Source organism: Pleurodeles waltl, chromosome 12 (genome assembly GCF_031143425.1).
Source record: "Pleurodeles waltl isolate 20211129_DDA chromosome 12, aPleWal1.hap1.20221129, whole genome shotgun sequence".
In the NCBI taxonomy this organism is placed as follows: Eukaryota; Metazoa; Chordata; class Amphibia; order Caudata; family Salamandridae; genus Pleurodeles; species Pleurodeles waltl.
Genome location: NC_090451.1, coordinates 1,434,875 through 1,442,058, shown reverse-complemented (window position 1 = coordinate 1,442,058; position 7,184 = coordinate 1,434,875). Strand labels below are relative to the sequence as shown.

Genomic DNA, 7,184 nt, shown 5'->3' with positions numbered 1-7,184 from the left:
TGCAATTAGAAACGCAATTAATCAATGCATAGAGAATATTCACTCAGTATTAACACATAATTATTAAGAAGCAACTTAGCAAAGTCTCAGTAGTGCATGGTTCAACAAAGCAAGAACTCAGTCATTTGTCTATTTGCGTCAGATTTTAGTGAACACCTTAAATAACCTCGTATTAGCATCAGCATGTTGGGCTTCATGCAAAACAATTTAGCAAACACAAATTTGGAAAACATCTAACTATGGCCTCTATCAAAGAGCAGTTGGTACCTAGAAAGAAAAGGCAAACAGACAATTACAATTTTCATCAGATAGTTACCCATCCAACGGATCAGCAAACAGCGTCAGTCTTCGTCCTCGGGACATCAGTCGTTTGCATCATCAGCAAAGAAAGGACAGGGCAAAGTATCAGTATGGCATAGCTAAGGAACAAGAACTTCCCTCATATAGAGGAGAAGTAAGTATCAGGTAAGGAATAAGTAAAGGGTGGTTTCGAGTAACAGGGCGAACAAACGGCAAAGTCTCAAACGAAATGGTCTAAATGGCTCAGTAGAATGGCAAAGAATGGCTTGGAGTGGAATGTCCAATAAATGCGTGATTTCTCCTCGGGTCATGTGGTTAAATCAAAACTGTCTAATTTACTCCTAATTCCTCAATGGATAATCATTGGTGCATCGCCATCTCTGTCCAATAATCTTCACCAGAGTTTTACACAAACCACAGTTCTCATGTCGTTGATTGGCCCCTGTTATTGACGTTTTCATCGGTTGGAATGTCAGGTAAGAAAAGTTACATTTTACGCTACAGTCAGTAGTTCCATTGTTTTCTCCTACTCCAGGCAGCCTTGCACCTGTTACAAATTACACTGTTGCATTCAGCAAGAATGTCTCCTTGAGCAAGTAGGGTCCCATGAGAAAGAATTTACTACAGCTACACACATCTCTAGCTTCTGGGAAAGTACAGTTTCATGTCCTTCAGGAAAATAGCACATTGCACGTTAGAAAAAGACAGTTTAATATGAGACCAGGCAGCTAGGCACAGACCTTTGCTAAACTAAGGCCTACTGCTTAATGAACAAACTCCTAATACATAACTCCAATTTTGATATTTTAATACAAATTAAAAACATTAGTACATAATTAATTCAGCATTAATAACTTTCATTAGTCTTCGTATACATTGGTAGCCACTCCCCGTGGGCACATTTCAAACGTATGCATTATTTCTACGTTAACACATTTATAATGCAGCTTCATTACACAATATATTGTAAGCTTTTCATGTTAATATTAATTTTAAAAGACACACTCCAGCAATCCCTCCTCTGATGACTCTTGTCATCACACAAATCTTCCCTACTAATTTTACATACTAAAATTCCCTCATATCAATCTCTTCCCTTCTTGGTTTCCCCTTTGATCTTGCCCTGAATAATTTTTCCCTTTGTTTTTCTTCCCTCCTCCTAATATTTTTCGCCATCTTCAATTTTATTCTTTTACTAATTTTACATGCCACCCATGATCCAAATAAGCAATCTATAACAATCAATATCCCCTGTATTATTTTAGACAATATCCCATGCCAAATGTTACTAATCCAATTTCCCACTGAAGCAAATCCTTTCCCAACCTTTTTCCAAACACCTGGTTCTTTCAAATCCTTCAAGTCCGTACTATCCCTAGTCAAGTTAGTAAGCATACTTCTAATCTCATTACTATTATCTGGTATGTAAGCGCAACAATTACACCCATTGAGCAATCTACAAACTCTGCCATTTTTCACTAAAAGAATGTCTAAAGCAAGCCTGTTTTGAAGAGTCATAGCCCCCTCCGCAGCAAGTTCAGTATCCATCAGGAGTATAGCCCCTGAAAAGTTTGTCAGCATGTTATCCTCAATAGCAGACAACTTTTGAATCTTTATGGAGTTCATAATAACTCCCACTGAAGAAATTATCGTCCCAAATATGTCTCCTACTACACCAGCAGCAGTCTCTTTCTTATGTCTAGTACGATGTAATTCAGACAATTTTGGTAACCTTTTCAAATCGTCAAGTTGATATATCTTTGGGAAAACTATCCCCAAATAACATGTCCCATACTATCCCTTTGGAAGACGGTAATAAGCATTAAGTCCACATATATAATAAATCCCGGGGATTGCTGGATCCTGTCCATTTAACATGAACGTCCATTTACCCTGAAACAAAAACAAACGCTTACATTCACTCATTCCCACAAACACATTGTCATAGTATGATTTGGTCTTGGATATGCAAAGCTTTCCTACATGTAGTGCGTCTAAAGCTAACTTCCCTTGTTCTCTAATTGCACTATAACCGTCACTACTAGCAAAGGCCCGTTGCTGTAATCCTTTCTCTAGTTTACCCTTCAATGCCCTTCTTCTCTCTTCCGTGTGATCTAAAAAGCTTTTCTCTACAGGTGTAAGCAAACATGTCAAATTATTGTGGTGTGCATAAGATGTACTAATTGTTAATGTCGCCTGAAAGAATCCTTTAACTAACTTTATGCTATAGTACTTAGCTACCCCACTCACACCCTCTATGATAGGCACATTAGAAAACACAAGATCATGATTTGAGTAAAAATATTGAATCTCTTCCTGGTTATAGAATCTTGTTAGTAACAGACTACAACGTATCCCATATGTTAATGACAGTCTATGATAGGTAACCCCCTCTTGTACCGAAACAGGAATCTGTATACACACAAAATAATCTTTTGCAACCTTTGTGTCAACATACTCACTCAGCAAGCGATAGAAAACATCAGTGGATAGTTCCCCTTTCGAGTTAGTTCCCTCATGCAAGTATCTTGTATCCAGCTCAAACCTCTCCCAGGCTGTTAGTGCAGTGGTAGTCTCAGGAATTGTAGCATTGTTAGTCCCACTTTTATTCATTAGTGTCATACTCACAACCACGACCCTAATGAATATTTATTACATGAACCTTTTTTGCAAAAGTATTTGGTTCAAGTAAACTTAAAGTGTTGGGATTCAAGCCCACGGCTCCAGAGAGACTGGAGCCTAAATCTAGCCAGTTTAGCCTGCTCAGCCACGCTACCTCACATGTACAAGCTCACAACTATAGTAACTTGGCCAAACACTGTGGACACCCGCTGTGGTGACCTGGCTATGCTGGGTAACGCAGCATTCACCGACAGTTGAGCGAGTTACAGGTGAAAAGCAAAGTATAATAACTGTCTGCATATAATATATGTCTTTCCTTATTTATTCTTCTTCCCCATTGTATGTTTGCTCTCTGCTTTAGAAACGCGAGCTGTCATCACTGCAAGGAAACGTATCACACAGCGTTCTACTGTTTACACTCACTGAACTTTCAGCATCACAGTGACCCCTCTCGTCGCCTCTATAGTTAGACTTCAAGACAGCTGGTTTGTTTACCGATACAATTCTTGTCACCTTAGGTTGTGGTTTTTTAAAATAAGAAGGCTCGGTCCCACTGTGTGGCTACCCTTATATATATACGTCACCACTTTACATACTCTCACCTCTCGCTATGTGGATCGTAGGTGCAGAAGGCAGAGAGTGAGACACTGATGCAGACATAATTCTTTTGTGAGTTGAAAAATACTGGCAGCGGTGGGATTCGAACCCACACCTCCTAAGAGACTGGAACCTTAATCCAGCGCCTTAGACCGCTCGGCCACACTACCCTGTGCAAACCTGTTTCTGTAAGCTTTCTGAAGTGAGATGTTCTGTTGTATAGGGGAGTTGGAGAATAAGGGTGTATAGCCTGTGAAGTGATCCTAGGAAAGTCAACGCCAACAGCAGCAGGCACGTGATACATTCAGTAGGTCAGGATTGGCCCCGGGCCATGGGAGGTGTCAGGGAGTGCCAGTCCTGAGAGTCCGTAGGAAGACAACCCTTACATTGGCGTTCCGCACGCGCTGCTTCTCTTTCTTTAAGGATAAGGAATCAAACTATCTACGTCCCTCAACTTACCAACCCTCCGCCTCAGGAAAGATTTTGTGATTCATGAGCAGAACCCGGCTGGCGCTGTTTACAGTAATGCCTAAGCACAGTACTCAACTGAGCGGTGTTTCCAAACTGAGCCGTTGTACTGCCGGAAATACCATGGGATATGTCATTTAACTATCACATAAAATAGGGTTAACCCAGCACTACCACATACTAAAAACGGAACAATAAACCAACGAGGATGGGATTCAAACCCATGCGTGCAGAGCACAATAGATTAGCAGTCCATCGCCTTAACCACTCTGTCACCTCGTCTTCAAAGCACCATGTTTCAGGAGTACAAAATATGGTAGCCAAAATGTGTTCTATTAGGTGATATTTGTCTAAACATAATAAAGAGCATATATTTACAGATTGTTATGGTAACTTGTTGTCTTCAGCTTTGCTCTATACGACCTTGTTGTCCATCCCTACTTCAGCTTAAATTTATATGTTAAATGTAATGTAATCATGAAAATTACACTTTCCAAACGTGTTCTATCCATATGTGATGTACTATCACACTACCCTCAAATGAGCTAAGATTGCTTTAATTCAGTTGTACGTGGATTTAAAGTGCAATATCATACAAATATTGTACTGGTATGGCGCTTTCGAGTCTCTAGGTGTCAGTTATTGGTGGTGTGCTTACATGTCAACATTAGGCTGCAAATAGTACAAAATTAAGGAAAACTGCCTTCCCATTTAATGTGCATTGTTCTGCAAAAAGTTTTAAGTAGGACAAAGTAAAACTTAGTTTATAAAACCACCTAAACTGGGAGAATTGCCGCTACAGCTATGACACTTCAGTTTAAAAACGTACGTGCATCAACAAGAAATATTTTTGCTCTCAATAAATTGCTGTCCGACTACTCACGTAATGCATAAAACTGAGGCAGTCGTAATTACAATACATTGAAGTAATATTTTGGTAGTTTTTGTTGACGATGACTCCGCAGCAAGCGATCAGATTACTTTTTATTAGTGAAGGCGCGTCAGAGCCTTGATAAGTAAACTTACAAGGAGACACGCCTAGGTCGATGAACCTTTTAGACCAGGTTCGGGGACTTCCCAGTACGAGATGTCTTTTGGCATCACAAATCAATAGATCTATCTCAACAACAATCGCAATAACTAATCAGCATGCTAATCAATAACCTTTAATGAGAGTCAATAAAGTGAACACACCATGATCTTTCAGTCATGAATAACCACACCCATTTAGTTAAGTGTTAGGATATTTATTTCCCTACTGGTTACAATCTAAAGTCATTTCTGTTAATCTCATCAGCAATTCATCTCATTAGTAACTCTTCAGATTTGCAATTAGAAACGCAATTAATCAATGCATAGAGAATATTCACTCAGTATTAACACATAATTATTAAGAAGCAACTTAGCAAAGTCTCAGTAGTGCATGGTTCAACAAAGCAAGAACTCAGTCATTTGTCTATTTGCGTCAGATTTTAGTGAACACCTTAAATAACCTCGTATTAGCATCAGCATGTTGGGCTTCATGCAAAACAATTTAGCAAACACAAATTTGGAAAACATCTAACTATGGCCTCTATCAAAGAGCAGTTGGTACCTAGAAAGAAAAGGCAAACAGACAATTACAATTTTCATCAGATAGTTACCCATCCAACGGATCAGCAAACAGCGTCAGTCTTCGTCCTCGGGACATCAGTCGTTTGCATCATCAGCAAAGAAAGGACAGGGCAAAGTATCAGTATGGCATAGCTAAGGAACAAGAACTTCCCTCATATAGAGGAGAAGTAAGTATCAGGTAAGGAATAAGTAAAGGGTGGTTTCGAGTAACAGGGCGAACAAACGGCAAAGTCTCAAACGAAATGGTCTAAATGGCTCAGTAGAATGGCAAAGAATGGCTTGGAGTGGAATGTCCAATAAATGCGTGATTTCTCCTCGGGTCATGTGGTTAAATCAAAACTGTCTAATTTACTCCTAATTCCTCAATGGATAATCATTGGTGCATCGCCATCTCTGTCCAATAATCTTCACCAGAGTTTTACACAAACCACAGTTCTCATGTCGTTGATTGGCCCCTGTTATTGACGTTTTCATCGGTTGGAATGTCAGGTAAGAAAAGTTACATTTTACGCTACAGTCAGTAGTTCCATTGTTTTCTCCTACTCCAGGCAGCCTTGCACCTGTTACAAATTACACTGTTGCATTCAGCAAGAATGTCTCCTTGAGCAAGTAGGGTCCCATGAGAAAGAATTTACTACAGCTACACACATCTCTAGCTTCTGGGAAAGTACAGTTTCATGTCCTTCAGGAAAATAGCACATTGCACGTTAGAAAAAGACAGTTTAATATGAGACCAGGCAGCTAGGCACAGACCTTTGCTAAACTAAGGCCTACTGCTTAATGAACAAACTCCTAATACATAACTCCAATTTTGATATTTTAATACAAATTAAAAACATTAGTACATAATTAATTCAGCATTAATAACTTTCATTAGTCTTCGTATACATTGGTAGCCACTCCCCGTGGGCACATTTCAAACGTATGCATTATTTCTACGTTAACACATTTATAATGCAGCTTCATTACACAATATATTGTAAGCTTTTCATGTTAATATTAATTTTAAAAGACACACTCCAGCAATCCCTCCTCTGATGACTCTTGTCATCACACAAATCTTCCCTACTAATTTTACATACTAAAATTCCCTCATATCAATCTCTTCCCTTCTTGGTTTCCCCTTTGATCTTGCCCTGAATAATTTTTCCCTTTGTTTTTCTTCCCTCCTCCTAATATTTTTCGCCATCTTCAATTTTATTCTTTTACTAATTTTACATGCCACCCATGATCCAAATAAGCAATCTATAACAATCAATATCCCCTGTATTATTTTAGACAATATCCCATGCCAAATGTTACTAATCCAATTTCCCACTGAAGCAAATCCTTTCCCAACCTTTTTCCAAACACCTGGTTCTTTCAAATCCTTCAAGTCCGTACTATCCCTAGTCAAGTTAGTAAGCATACTTCTAATCTCATTACTATTATCTGGTATGTAAGCGCAACAATTACACCCATTGAGCAATCTACAAACTCTGCCATTTTTCACTAAAAGAATGTCTAAAGCAAGCCTGTTTTGAAGAGTCATAGCCCCCTCCGCAGCAAGTTCAGTATCCATCAGGAGTATAGCCCCTGAAAAG

General features: G+C 39.1%; 1 non-coding gene across 1 annotated transcript; it reads right to left on the bottom strand.

Moving 5' to 3' along the window:
* Positions 1-3,607: 3,607 nt before the first annotated feature.
* Positions 3,608-3,689, bottom strand: TRNAL-AAG (transfer RNA leucine (anticodon AAG)). The gene has a single exon. It is a non-coding gene; the product is annotated as a tRNA-Leu (tRNA).
* Between the last annotated feature and the right edge of the window lie 3,495 nt (positions 3,690-7,184).